General features: G+C 44.5%; 1 protein-coding gene across 4 annotated transcripts in view; it reads left to right on the forward strand.

Moving 5' to 3' along the window:
• Positions 1-15919, forward strand: part of LOC125302077 (AMP deaminase 2-like) — a 50543-nt gene that overhangs the window by 11866 nt on the left and 22758 nt on the right. Inside the window, exon 1 of one of the 4 annotated variants that reach the window (XM_048255044.1) lies at positions 5802-6387. The exons of the other annotated variants lie outside the window; for them this stretch is intronic. The gene's annotated coding sequence lies outside the window, so the exon portion shown is untranslated. Of the gene's footprint in view, positions 1-5801; positions 6388-15919 lie in introns of those variants that run through there. 4 annotated transcript variants of the gene reach the window in all.

The raw sequence follows: 15919 nt of genomic DNA on the forward strand, positions 1-15919 counted from the left end.
TCCTCTGTTATGTGATGTGATGGGCATGGAGTATTGTTGGGTCCCTCAGCCCTGAAGTGAAGGGATTATGGTTGCACAATGGGCCTTATGGAGTTGGCATCTAAAGGTGCGGGCTCACCCAGGCCAGGCTGCTTGAGCGAGCTGATGGCCTTTTCAGTCTGTGTGCCTAATGAGACCATCTGATGTCACATTGAGAAGTGGCCTTACCTAACCTGTTCTTTCATTTGATTTCATTGTGTAGGTGTGTATCTCTCATCTCTCTGCCGTGCTCTTATGGAAAACTAATTAACCAGTACATCATCTTTTTCATGAATCAGTTCAAAGTAAGTGTGTGAAGGCTAGTTAGCTGTCATTTGAACAACCATGAGGGCCATCATTACATTTTAGTTGACAATTAGGCTTAAATGACAAATAATTGTCATTAGCCTAATGATTAAATATTTTTTTCTGTTCATTTTATGCCACTGTGTGTGTGTTGTTATTGTGTGTGTGTGTTGTGTAATGGTGTAATTATAGTTTAACAATACACGTACACCTTATGAAGAAGATGTTATGTTAGCCTTTAAAGGTTTGTGAAAAAAATGAATAGGGTATATCACTTTAAATATACACAGATTAATATTGAAATATTCAAACAAATGATTGCTAATGACCAGTGCTAATAAACAATGTACTTTGGCCAGAAAAGGCCATGTTTGTCATCCACAACCACAGCAAATCATGCTCCTCAGTAGCTACATTGTAGATAGATTCACTAATATAACATCAACATATTGACCTTATCTGGCTTCATAATGTAGCATCTCACTGAAAACGATTATGCTAAATGATTGCATTCAGCTCAAAAAATCGTGATCAAGCGATAATAATTGTGACAGGCCTACCTATCACAGGCCATTTTTTCTGATTGCGGTGGTGTAACATTATCACCTAATATCTCCACACAGAGAGCAAACAATTTCCAGAGAGACCAAGGGGGCAAAGGTTAAAAGGTGGGCTTTCCCCACTGTCTTTTAAACCCCCATGTAGTTAAAGCTGATGGCCGTTAATTAAACCCCCATGTAGTTAAAGCTGATGGCCGTTAACTGGCAACAAACCCCCCCATCGCCATGGAGAAAAAAAGCAGGCATGAGGAGAGGAGAGAAGGCTAGAGAGGTGAATGATGAATGATGGGGATTTACAGCTGAGGCGGAAGGCCAAACAAGCTCCACTGCTGCCTGCATTAACACTCATCCTTGTCTGAAGCCGTGCATAGAGCAGAGACCTGGGGAAGGGTTTAGTTTTCGTGCACCTTCAGGTGAATTGGACTACATTACCCATGATGCATTATTCAGGAGCTGTTTGAGGTGAACTGCTAAATCGATCAGGCTCCGGTAAAAGGCCTGTCCTGGACCGGAGCTCTCTCTCAAGTTAAATTCTAAACATTCTCCTGCCGAATGGGGTGAAAATGAAGAGAGGGGCATATTTTCCACCAGAATGTTGTCCAACACCCCTGTGATCACAAATTATTAGCAGACCAGAAGTGGAGGGTGTGTGTGTGTGTGTGTGTGTGTGTGTGTGAGAGAGAGAGCTTGCCAGGGCACACACTGTGGCCCTGTTATGCAATTTTCGTTGCCCATGGTAGGTCATAAATAAGAGGGGGAGAATGAGATGGAGGTTGAAGGAAGGGGAGAGGGAAAGCAAGAGTGAGAGACCATACAAGAGAGAGAGAGAGAGCGTGTGTGTGTGTGTGCACGTGTGTGTGTGTGCGTGCACATGTGTGTGTGTGTGTGTGTGTGTGTGTGTCTGTCTGTCTGTGTGTCCGTGCTTGTGTCAGTGTGCAGGCCTTGATGCACTCTCTTTTTTTCAGTGTTCTCGCACACTCCCTCCCTCTCTGTCAGTGTGTGGGCGTTAGGGGAGAGATGGCAGCACTGCGGTAAACGGCTTTACTGGCACCACACACTGGATACACACACACACACACACACATACTCACGGTATGTACCTTAAACATACACACCCATGTGCTGTTTGTCCTATATAACATGTAGACAAATGAGCTCCTGTATTGAATATCTTTTCCTTTCTCTATCTACCCCTCTCTGACTTCCCTGAATAGTTATGATTTACAGACATGCTCTCTCTCACACACACACACACACACACACATCCGCAAACACATCCACACTCACATCCACACACCGATTCATTAAACAAATTTACACGTACATATGCAACCACCGGTTTCCTATGACAGACCATTTGATGTGCACGTGTATGTGCATACATGTGCACCCATGAGCTTGTTGCTGGTAAACATGCCTTTGGACTGTTCTGTGCCCTGAGGGGAAAGAGGGGTTGGGGGAGAGAGAAAACAATGAAGGGTCAGTACTGCTGTCTCACCATATGTAAAGACCTGCAGCTCACAGCAGGGTGAACTGTGTGTGTTTGTGTTTGTGTGTGTGTGTGTTTGTGTGTGTGTGTGTGTGTGTGTGTGTGTTTGAGAGAACTCCAGCAGCTCAGGGATTTCCAGAGCCTGTGTCAGGTGCCTACTGCAGCACTGTGGGAAAAGATAGAGGAATGAGCCGAAAAGGACAAAGACTGTGATAAGTGTGTGTGTGTGCGTGTGTGTGTGTGTGTGTGTGTGTGAGTGTGTTTGTGTGTTTTATGTCGAATAGGAAAGTCTGTAGGCTATATATCGTTTTTGTGGATTATCTCTTTGAGCAAAAGGGAAGATTTTTATGTTTATGAATGAATGAATGAGTGAATGAAAGAGAAAGAGAGAGTGTATGTCCTTTTTGAGGACAGCATAGACATATCTAGGTCAGTATTTTTCTCCCAGCTTCAACATCTGGCATGTTCTTTCAGCTCAGTGCATTGGGAGAGTACAAGTCCAGAGACATCCACCTTCCCAACTCCAACTTCTCTTCTCTTCACAGCACAGACCTCAACGTCTCTCAGGCCACTAATTGATTATTTCTCTGCGTTTCATCTCGGAGCTTCACTTTTGGCTGTGTCCAGGGTAAAATATACATTATGTTTTAATAATATAATAGTGCAAATATATATTATGTTTTAATAATAAATAGTTTGACACAAACACATTAGACACATAGGCTAGATATTCATAGATGGAGACACATCGATGAGACACATAGATGTTCAACAGGGTACCTAAGTTTTAGGTGTAGGAAAGCTGCAGTGATGTGTGATGGCCCAGTATTTGCACTTGTCCATTTGAGTCACATTCCTCCCAGAGTGTTTTCTCTGATGGTCTGAAAATAGCACAGCGGTGCAACGTGCCGAGGCCAATCCACACAGCTTCTGATTGTGCAAATAGCACATCCAGTTCTGTGTGTGTGTGTGTGTGTGTGTGTGTGTGTGTGTGTGTGTGTGTGTGTGTGTGTGTGTGTGTGTGTGGTCAACTAGTCTGGGAACAGTGGATGTCGTGAAGGAGCTGATGTGGGAAAGTCTTGGTCAGTGTGTGTGAGGTTAACCACTCTCTTACAGACTGAAAACCCCACCAGCTGTCCTGATATAGCCATGGCCATAGAAAGAGAATGAGAGTAATGTTTTTTTCTCTTTTTATTATTGTTTACATATCTTATGTGTTTTCTGGCTTTGGCAAAAAAAACTTGCTGCAAGGAGGGAGAGAGAAAGGAAGTGTGTGTGTGTGTGTGTGTGTGTGTGTGTGTGTGTGTGTGTGTGTAGAAGTGCATCCCAGATTTGGCTGAGGTCACCGAACAGGCCTGCTATTGTCGGTAATCCGCCATCCACCTATAATTACCCGTGTGTGTGTATATGTGTGTGTCGACGTCTGGAGCGCGCCTGTCCCCAGTCTGGCTGGTCAGCATGTGTGCGTAGGAGAGAGCCCGTCTCATTGTGACGCAGACTCCTCGCTGTCCCGCTCGCTACTCTACACCCTAACCTTACCCCACCCCTCCCTCATGTGCATGTTTATTTGGGTGCGTTCATGTCCGGACAGGCATGATGAAGTGGTAACGGAGTGTGCGGAGAGAGAGAGAGAGAGAGAGAGAGAGAGAGAGAGAGAGAGGAGAATAAAAAGAAAAGATGATAGACCAGATGAGAGATGAACTTGAAGAGCTGAGCTGACACAGAGAAGATGGGGCTGGGGCTGATGGGATCGCCTGAGTGGTCTGCGGTCTGTCTGTGTGTTTGTGACCTGTGTGTGTGTGTGTGTGTGTGTGTGTGTGTCTGTGTGTCTGTGTCTGTGTCTGTCTCTGTTAAACTCCTTGTGTGAGAGGTATGTTTGGGATGTGTGTTCATCATGCTGCAAGTGAAATTTACTTTGTCTCAGCTGTGGCCTGTAGACTAGTAGACTTTTGTGTGTGTGTGTGTGTGTGTGTGTGTGTGTGTGTGTGTGTGTGTGTGTGTGTGTGTGTGTGTGTGTGTGTACTGTATGTGTGTGTGTACCTGTTGGGTTGTAACGGTGTGTGTGTGTGTGTTTTAAGTCTTGGCGTCTGTAATTAAGCTACTTCTGTTTGGTCTCATCCATCCATCAACCTTCCCCATCAGGCGAGGCAGACGTGGGCCTCCTCTCCTCCCCCGTCTCTGTGAGTTTCCCCTCTCTGCTCTTTCTCTCATGCACTCTCTTTTCTTATCTCTCCATCACAGTCTGTCTCTCTTCCCTTCTTCCTTTTCTCTCTTTTCTACTCTCTGTCTCTTCCCTCTCCAACTTCCTCCCTTTCTAGGGGGGACATTATGCCACCGCTGTGTGGTTTGGTGTAAACAACTGAAGGTGGCATGACGCCATCTTCTTGCCATGATTATGGATCTCCTCTAAAAACTCTAAAAAGTGGCTTTTCTCTCTATTCCCCCCAAACACCTTTCAATCCCTTTTGCTTTCTTTCAGTCTTATACACATCATCTCTCTCTCTTTTTCCATGCCCTTCACTTCCTCTCTTTCTCTGTGTAGCTCTCCATATTCCCAGGCTCTCTCTCCTCTGTCTTTGTCAGCGTCTGTGTCTGTCCTCTGTGTGTGTCTCAGTGGGGGGTGGGGGTTGAGCTGGACTGGGCTTGTCTGTGGTTTCCATCTCAATGGCTGTCACATGAGGTGGAGGAAGGAAGAAGGACTTTCCTCATTTTACAGATATTCTCCTGGCTTGGTCACACATGCACACACACACACAAACACACACACACACACAAACACACACACACACACACACACACACACACACACACATTTGCACTGACAAACAAATGCACAGTCTTCGTGAGTTAACACAGTGATATTAAGCTATTAAGTACACATTTGCAATACTATTTGCAGAAATTTGTTTAAACTCACACTCGTATGCAAATATTGACCATTCCACACACACGTACACACAACACACACTCTGACACAGAAACAAATGCAAATACTGTAGTAAGTGCCAGTTTAATATCTCAAAAACGTGATTGTAGCTTGAAATAGATTTGCAATACTAATGTATAGTAATGTAACAAATTAAAGACACAGAAAGGCACACACACACACACACACACACGAGCTGGTTGTCAGTATTGCTGGGATCAATAGTGTTTCAGTTCAGTGCTGATCAAGTGCTTTGCTACAAATTGACTGAATGTGCGGACAGTCCTCACACGTCCTCATCACTCCACATCCTATTTACACTGTGCACATGTAAGCAAACGCCATCCAGGCTTCTGCATGTAGCCATATCCTCATGGGAGCGCAACAGGAGGCGTCGGTGAGGAAAGAGAGAGTGGGAAGAAAGAAAAAGAGGAAGCGAGGGAGAGGACGGAGGGAAGAGAGGAGGGGAGGGGGAGTGGGAGGAGCAGAGCGTGCGATTAATGAGGGACAAACCAACCCTCCCTTTCCGCCAGGCCCCGGCCCCAGCCAGAGCTCCGCGAGTGGTGCAGCCCGTCCCCCCGCCCCTACGCGCCACGTGGTACGCTCCAGCCCGGCGTCGGAGGTATTTAAATCCGGGGGCCTTCAAGCACGGCTGCTTGTGTACAGAAAAACGACCCCATTCAGGAAGTGGCTGGCAGAAACGGAGAGTGAGAGGCAGAGGGGAAAAATCCAAGCAAAAGAGAACAGGCTGTGAAGGAAACAAAAAAAGGAGAGCGAAGAAGAGAGGGATACTGAGTACAGAGAGAGGAGGTCTGGGAAGCAAAGCAGCTGCGGAGACTGCAGAGAGCCGGAGAGAGAGAAGAGAGAGAACACTGAGAACTCTGCTGGTCTGCGGGGGGAAAGAGAGACCGCACAGAGCAGGATCAGGGAGAAGAGGAGAGAGAGAACAGAGAGGGAGGGAGAGAGAGAGAGCGGAGAGAGCGGTCGAACAGCGGGGGAGGGAGCACCAGCCGTCCCGGGCCCGGTGGCATGTCCCAGCGTCTCTGCGGAGACCGCATCACCGTGACAACAGCGCAGTTGGAGACGAGGTACTGTCATTGGTTAGGGATTTGGGGGTGGTTGGCAGAGAGGATGTATGCTGCACCAGGTGATATCCCTCCTGTGATTTTGTAACACGTGTGTTGGTGTGTGTGTCTGTGTGAGTGGGCATGTTTGTGTGTGTAATTATGGGTATATTAACTTCTACCAGCTGTCCTGCGCAATCTGTATGTTATTCACACACACACACACACACACACACACACACACACACACACACACACACACACACACACACACACACACTGAGCTGATCAATAGCTCCAGGACTGAATGACTGGGATTGCTGACAGAGCAAGTAAAAGACTAAATGTTGGAAGGAAGCAGAGGAAGAGAATGAGAGAGAAAGAGAGAGAGGGGGGATAGAGGGGGAGAAAAGCAGAGTGGTAAAAAGACAGCTATGGTGTCGTCATGGTGAGGAAAGAGTCCTGCGTCACTCCCCCAGCAGTGGGACAGAGGGTCGGGGCCACACCTGTGTGTGCGTGTGTGGAAGTGGGTGTGTATGTGTGGAAGTGGGTGTGTGTGGGTGTATATGTGTGTGCGTGGAAGTGTGTGTGTGTGTGGAAATGGGTGTTTTTGTGGCACTGCATCAGGACTGACAGAACTTTTTGTTCTTGTATGTGTGCGTGTATGTGTGTGTGTATATAAATCTCTGATGTTATATAGAATCTCGAAGATAGTGCATCTATAACCAGTACAATGTCAGGAACTAGAAAACTAGGAAATCCATCATGTAATGCAAAGAGTTTTATACTTTCTACACGATTGCTGTTTACACGTTTCTTTGAGCCACTCTTGACATAGAAGACAAGGATGCTGTCATAAACCTCAGCTCACCCTGGCTTCTCTCAGCAGCTTATAGAGTGAGTAACAATACCCCCATTCATCAACAAAATCATATTTTAAAGACAGACAAAACACAGCTATGTCCACTTATTGTTCACGGATGACTGAGTTAGCGTCTGGATAGCTGACCATCATGTGAAATCCAAGTGGCATGTAGACATGGTAGTGGACATACACTCTCATACGTCTCTCATGCGCACACACACACACACACACACACACACACACACACTACACACAATTAGATATATTCTCTCTGTCATGCACAAACAAGCATATAAATAGACAGACAGATACATACACAGACACAGTATGTCTCCACACACACACACACACACAGACCCACACACACACACACACACAGACCCACACACACACACACAGACCCACACACACACACACACAGACCCACACACAGATGCACACAGACACACACACACACGCACACACACACACACACACACTCACACAGACGCACAGACACACACACACACACCGAGACGCACAGACACACACACACACACACACACAAATGTTCTCTAGTCATGCTGCTGGTGTGCACCAGCCTGAGACGGTTGCTGTCTCAGTGTAGGACTGCAGCAGCTGTTAAAACTGGCAGGACACTCCTCTGTGGACCACACTCCTCTCCCTCTTCCTCAACCTCCTCTTCCTCTCCTCCTCCCTTTTCCTCCTCTTACTCCTTCTCTTCCTCCTGCTGTTATTGACAGTTTTCCCAGCACAGCAGGGTTATAGGGCTTTTAAGGCATGCAGGTGGCAGATCATTTCTCTGGTCTGTCTTATCAGAATGATCACACATGTGTGTGCACATGTTTCTATGTATGTGTGTGTGTGTGTGTGTATCTATAAGGCACACGCATATAGTGTGTATAAAAATATATCTATTGGGGCGCTGTGGCGCAGCAGGCTACAGCGCCCGTACCATGAACGGGTCTGAGCACCCACGGGGACCCAGGGGACCCCCGGCTGTGTTTAGTCTTTTACTGGACATTCTACTACCATAGTGTTTTAGGAAGATTATTAGTGTGTGTACACATTATATGTGCTAACTTTATGCACTGCCTTAAGACTATTATCTCATTTCCAACAGGAAAACAACTTGGCATGCTAGTGTAAGTGTGTAGATGTTTTTTTCTGTGTGTGTGTGAGTGTGAGTGTGTGTGTCTGTCCACCCCAATTCACTTTTCTCTCCTGAGCTATATGTACTACAACAAATAGGCGTTCCTCATATCAATGGCAAAACAAACAACATCATCTGATTTAGATGAATGCACACACACACACATGTGCACACACACACACACACACACATGCTCACGCACACACACACAGGGACAAACATGGACACACTTACACTAGCATGCCAAGTTGTTTTCCTGCTGGAAATCTGGAAATGAGATAATGGTCTTAAGGCAGTGCATCACCCGAAACAAGAGGCACTTCTTCCACTGTCTCTGCGTTTTTTCTGTGAGCCTCTTTCTAGAAGCTTATCTGCCTTTAGCCTGGCTCTATATGCAGGGAGGTAAACTCACACCAGAGACCACACCTGACCTCATCGGCCTGGCGACCATTAACCTTTGGCAACCCGAGTCGTGATATGTTAGACTCGCATCTTGGCCTTACCACAAACCACAAACCCAAACCTCTTTGTTTCAGTGATTTCCTCTACGTTTTCAGCCAGTAACCTTTAACCTTTAAGCCAATGACGACTCATCTCTCCCATCATGTTTGTGTGCTCCCTATTTCACACTACCTGTGCCACGTGTCCTATCATGCCCCTGGTCCTCTTCTGATTCCAAGACTCAATTATTATCTTCATCTCACCTCTATATACTGTACGCTGGTCCACCAATTTCAACAGTTTGGTCTCAGTTTTACCCGTGATTGCACACAGCCAGTGACGGCACATCTCCCCCACTGAGTGCCCGTGAGTCTTGTGTCAGTCCCCCTAGCCACGACATGAAGCAAATCTCAAGTGTGTTTTTTTAAAGCTTGTTGTTTCTTTATTTGTCCTTTTTCCCGGGCTCACTACCCTCACCAGACTGAGCTGGGAGACTCATCAGTGCCCTGCTGCTCGGACGTTGTGTGTGTGTGTGTGTGTGTGTGTGTGTGTGTGTGTGCGCTAAATAGTGTAGTAGTGTACAAATAAATAGTGTAGTATTGTAATAGTGTAGTGCTAAATTACGGGACCTTGTTTTGCATAATCAGAGTGCCATTGTGGCATTCAGGCATCTTGTATTCATGTGTGCAGACTGGGTATGGATCAACTGCTTGTGTGTGTGTTTGTTTGTGTGTGTGAGAGAGGGGTGTGTGAGGGTGACAAGATGACAAGCATGTTGTGTAGCTCTGAGCAGTTAGTTTGATGGTGGAGGTATGCTTTTGTGTATGTGTGTATGCATAAGTGATTTACTGGCAGTGTGTGTGTGTGTGTGTGTGTGTGTGTGTGTGTGTTTGTTTGAGACAGATAGAGAGACAGAGACAGGTTAAGATGACACATGTTGGTGTCACTGAGCAACGAGTGGCGCGGTGCAGGATTAGGAGTCATCTGTGCCTGGCTGGCAGGGGATTATGGAACTATACTGGGGATGATGGATACATGGATGTGACTATTGTTTCAGAGATAAAATGTGTGTGTGTGTAGATGGGTGGGGGGGGGATGAGAAATGAAGCCAGGCTTGTGTGTGTGTGTGTGTGTGTGTATGTGTGTGTTCTGATATTGTTCCGATTGTAGGGTGCAGCTGCTTCTCCTGCTGCCTGGTGGGTTTAATGGAGTTCATGTGTGGGGCAGGATTGTGTGTCTCTATCAGGACAGCAGTACTAGACAGGGTGAGTGAGGGGGAAAGTGAGAGAGAGTTCTAGAAATTATTTGGAGAGAGATTGAGAGATAAAGGGCCTGTCCACACGGAGACGCTTTTTAGGTTAAACGCAGAGGTTTTGCTTCGTCTTGGCCGAGCGTCCAAACGAATCCTGTAAACGCACTGCCCGAAACCGCAGACTTTTCTGAAATCTGGTCCCAGAGTGGAAAAATCTGAAACTGTTTTTGAATTGTTTAGACAGCTTAAAACCGCGACATCCTGCTCGCGTCGATGATGTCATCGCCATATCTCAGCTGCCCTGGACTTGCACTTATAGTATTGCCTAACAATACTAGTTTTCATACATGACATTGCCTCACGATTACACTCCGTGAAGATAAATATCACAACTGAAAGGCTTGGCCGATAGCTTATGACTTGGTGGACTGAACACTGTTTTTCCCGGTGTTTTTTTTACGCATTTTAGCTACTGTCAGTGACGCGAGAGAACTTAAGTTATTAGGAAAGTGCGGTGTAAATTTAGGCTACATTAATTTGTGCGTAGTGCCAGTGTCATTCATTTATTTTACATGTCTTACAACATATAGGTAAGCCTTGCGTTTAGTAGCCTAATTGCGGTGATAGCCAAAACTATCTAAATTAGTTAGTTTTGTTTCACTAATGTGAATCACGGACTATCCTACAACCAAAGAAAGTAAAGGTGATTAGTAGGCCTACCTGCGTTAGCCAAATAAAGGACGGGACTGCACCCTTCACAAACCGTAAAATAAAGTGTATTAGTTTTACAGTTGGCTACAGTTGACAGTTCACCATCAGTCCACACAAACAATTCTGGTTTCCTTGCACTAGCCATTTAGCCAGTAGCCTATTCTGTCTGTTTTAAAGCATAAGTTTTGCAAGTTTTGGTGAATTTCTGTAAAGACACAGTGCCACCTATAGGCCTGGGGTATGAAGTAACGTGTTGAGTCGTGTTGAGATGGATCCGTTTGGACGCAAATATTCTTGATACGGTTCCAGGGAAGACGGAGGAAAAAAAGATCGGTTTGGTACGTGTGGACTAGGCCAAAGAAATGACAGAGAGAGGGAGAGAGAGAGGGAGAGAGAGAGGCAGAGAGAGATAAGAGAGAGAGAGAGAGAGAGAGTAGCATCCTCTCTTACTTACTGACACACACACACAGACACACACACACACAGTCTCAGTCTTGACCTCTGCTCTTCACTAGGTGCATTGTATTGTTGTTCTCTGTTCCTGTGGAGAGTGGCTGCTGTAACTGAGCCAGCGCAATATAACATGCTGTTTCTAACAGCACCCTATCAACATAGAGAATGCTGGAGTTCTCAGACCACTCAAACTTAATAATAATAATAATAATAATAATAATTAATAATAATAATAATTCATAATTTGAATGTGCTCTCATATTGTGTAGAACTGTTATGTAGTATGCAGCCATATGGTCTATTTGAAATGAGAAGTCTGCTTAGAGTAATGGCCACCTGCTGAATCTGTTAGGAGGAAAAACAGCCTCCTTGAAAATTACTCTGAAGTGGAAGTCACTACAAATTAGCCTAAATAAATTCACTCCTGGGCATAATTAATTACTATGACGGGCTGGAAATCATACTGTAGCACTGTGTGTGTGTGTGTGTGTGTGTGTGTGTGTGTGTGCCTGCCTGCCTGCCTGTGTTGAGTGTGAGTTTTTTGCCTTGCGAGCGACAGAACCGCTTGTCACACCAGCCGACGCTGCGCTTTGCTCCTGGATAATTAACTTGTTAGCACCTTTTTAAATCAGGCACCCATATGGCCCCAGTGACATCCTATGCTGAAGGGGTGTGTTTGTGTGTGTGTGTGTGTGTGTGTGTGTGTGTGTGTGTATTGATCATGTGTACACATTTGTTTGTGTATGTACAAATGTTTGTGAGTTTGTTAGTGTCTATGCGTGCAAATGTTTATTTGTAAGTTTGTTGGTGGCTGTGTGTGTGTGTGTGTGTGTGTGTGTGTGTGTGTGTGTGTATATATATATATATATATATATAGGATTGCACCGACTGCAGGAACCCTCTCCATGGGGCTGACGGTTTATTCTTCACACAGCTGTTTGGGAAGCATGAATCAGTGTTTTTCGCCTATTTTTTTTCCAGAAAACCTGGCAGTTTCCCCAGGCCACACTAGAAGCTTGAGGAGAGGAATGTGTGTGTTGACCCAGGCCAGGCTGTGTGTTTGTGTGTTTGTTCCTCTGTGTGTGTGTGTGTGTGTGTGATTCAGCAGTGGCCAAGCAGATGGTTCAGACTAATTGTCCCTCTCCTGAAGAACATCTTGTAATTGAAATTTGAATTGCTGAAAATTAAAGTGTGCTTGGCCGGAGGCACTGTGCGCCGTCGGTTAAGACAGTGGTTTTCAAAGTGGGGGCCGCAAGGGGGTTCCAGGGGGGCCTCAGCAAATTGGAAGGAAAAATAAATAAATACATTTAAAATATTTTAAATATACCTATTACTATGAGGGTTGTTATACAATGTCATTATAATAATTTGGTGCATATCTGAACATTATAATGACTGGGAATAATAGTAGAGTGATGGCTCTCATATAGCAGAAAGCCCCAAATGCAATTTCTACACACTGTATTCTCCATTGCAAAGTGCTTGTGGCTAAAATAATTATTAGGATTAGCTTAATGTATACATTTGCCATAGTATTGTCGATGGGTTTAATAACACATTAAGGGGATCATTAGCCAGAACCTAGTGGTATTTGGGGGGCCTTGTCGTGGAAAAGTTTGGGAACCCCTGGGTTAAGAGACTTCTCCCTCACACAGTCACGGAGAAGCACTGACACAAACAGCAGGTTGGAGTCCTCCCCTCAATCATCATTATCATGACTGCTGTTATAGTGCTTGAGGTAGGCCTGTGTGGAGACATATCGGTGTGTGTGTGTGTGTGTGTGTGTGTATGTGTGTACATGTGTTTGTGTGTGTGTATGTGTGTGTGTGTGTCTGCCTGGAGTGTGTGTGCGCACCCATGTGTTTGTTTATGTGTGTCCATGTGTGTGTGTGTGTCTGTGTCTGTGTCTATATGTGGGTGCGTTTGTGCGTGATTGATGGAGATGGATATAGAGGCAACTGTTGCTCCTTTGGCCAACTGCAGTGTTTAGTGTGGAAAAATGGCCTGTTTAAAGGCCTCTGATGCTAAACGTGGCCAGGCCTCCTCCAAAGCCCCCCTGCCATGGAGAATCCCATAAACCACATTGTGGAGACTTAGGCCTAGCTTGAGGAATGAGAACTGTGTGCATCTGTGAGTGATACACTGATGCACAGATACACGGCGTTTACATGACGCTGGTTTTGTGAGGTTTTGTGAACGGTGAGGTTTTGTGAACGTTTACGCCTTGCGTGTACACGATGCTGGCAGTTTAGGAGACTGAAACCGATAGCTTTTGAAAACGGCTTCCGAAGTGGGAACTTTTGAAACCGCTGGCTAACTTTCGCCATGTAGACGCCTGTAGGTGCGAAGCCGGCAACTTTATGACGACATAGCCCCACCTCTCAACTCAGCCACGGCACTCGACCTGACATGGTGCTTGTCAAAACAAACCAAACCATTTATTTATCATATTAAAATGTTTGTCTTTCCCCTGTCATGATTTATGTGCACAATGTAGCCTATCAGCCTTTAGTGGCTAAGTTAAAAGCACACGTTAGCTTAACTTAGTTAAACATTAGCTTACTGCATGTTAGTGTTTTCTCCAGTGGGGCTCAGACCTAATGCAATGCGTAGATTTCACATAGCAGTCACATACCTTGAAAATTAACTTTATTAGTTTAACAGTTGAATTGAAAACCGAATTGTCTGTAGTCTCCTTATTTCATGCGACTGCTTATTCACCTTATTCAGCCCCGCCCATTTTTTAAAATTCCACGTTGTCTTTAAACTTCCGGTCGGCTAGCTACGTCTAGTTAGCTTCATTGGGATAACACGGCAGAAGAGGAGAGGTGCAGTGATGGCTCATGATGCAATACAAGGAACAATCATAGCCAGAATTTTGTTTAAAGAAGACAAAAGGTCAAAGTCTGGTCAATTGTGATAGAAATGCTGTAACTTTAGGCTTAGGCCTACTCATTAAAATCAACAGAGAGCCCCACTACCTGTATATTGTAACCCAAAACTTAAAGACATGTCAATATGTCATATATCTGACATTTTTCTGTTAAAGATGGGCATGGAGACAATGGGACATGGTTGCTTTTGTCAGTGTCCTTATGTGAACTTGCACAGGTCAACTTGCTCATCTTTACTTGTGCACCACTTCACACCAGTGCTTCAGACCAGAGCTGATGCTTCAGCAATAGTTGTCACTGAAAAGCTGTAAGTGTTGTTGAACACAGCTGTTCTCACATTAGCTGATTGCGATAAACATAAACCATTGTTGCCTAATTACCAATTATTCATTACACCTGTCTGTAGTATCTACTTTTTTGTGTTTTTCACATGTAGTATTTACTATTTTGCATTTGAAACACATATTACATGTTTCAGAAATACTACCCATCCCTGGGAACAGGCAGATTACATCTTTATAGTTGGCCATATAATGACATACTTAGGTTAATAATGTATTTCACCAGTGAGGGCACCAAAATGGCCAGTAGCTGCACTGTGTAGCCTATCTTGACATGTCTTTAAGTTTTGGGTTACAATATACAGGTAGTGGGCTCTCTGTTGATTTTAATGAATAGGCCTAAGCCTAAAGTTACAGCATTTCTATCACAATTGACCAGACTTTGACCTTTTGTCTTCTTTAAACAAAATTCTGGCTATGATTGTTCCTTGTATTGCATCATGAGTCATCACTGCACCTATTGCATTCTACTGTTGTTAGCCTTAAGCCTAGCTCAGTCATTATGTTATACCACATCACCCTCCATTAGAAGTGCAATGAGCTGCATTGAGCATAATAAACTGCATTTAGAATTCCAAATCCATATTTCCAGATATTTTGGTAAAAGTAACTTAAAAGTAATACAATAGTAGTGTAATGCCTTATGTATTGACAGTAATAAGTAATACATAATATATTACGATTTTGAAGTAACTTGCCCAACACTGATTAAACCACATGTCACTGCTTGACTAAATGAAAAATATAGGCTACTGAACATGCATGGAGATCGTCATAGTTGACAGAAATTACGATACTACGATTAGGCCATCCTTAAAAATATTTTCGTTTGCAGAAACCGACCGACCCTGTCAATTTAGAACCCACCCAAATATTTATTTTTTTCCCCTTTTAGTCCGACCGACTTGCCGGTTGTAAACTTCATGCTAATAATACCGACCGATTGTTTTTTTACTCTAAACAACCAATACAAATGCAATAAAATAATATTTCTTTTTAGTAGGCCCAAGTATTGTGAATATAAATTGCCTACATGCAAAGCGTGGCTCACTTAAATCTCTACACCATTGGTTTTACGCATGTCACACTATGGCCCCACTTCGTTTCATTCACACAAACTGATAATGCTTTTACTTGGCATGAAGTTCTGGAAGAACTGTGGCCAGATCTTTTCTCATCCCTTCTCCCCTAGTCTAACGGTGACCGTGGTCGAGTATAGAAATTGGTTGTGGTCTATTTAGCATTTCTCAAAATATGGGTCCGCAACATGGAGACTGATGGTCCGCTGGAGTCGGGAGTGAAATTTGGCCCGGTGCTTCATTTGATAATTTGCTGCGAAGTTGATCAAGAAACCGCTGGATCGAAAAAAAAATAAAACAAACGTTTCTGCTATCGATGTCATTAAACATGGAGCCCTACAATTAAGTGGTATGAGCATTCATTCAA

The sequence above is a fragment of the Alosa alosa genome, chromosome 10, assembly GCF_017589495.1.
Source record: "Alosa alosa isolate M-15738 ecotype Scorff River chromosome 10, AALO_Geno_1.1, whole genome shotgun sequence".
Taxonomy (NCBI): Eukaryota; Metazoa; Chordata; class Actinopteri; order Clupeiformes; family Clupeidae; genus Alosa; species Alosa alosa.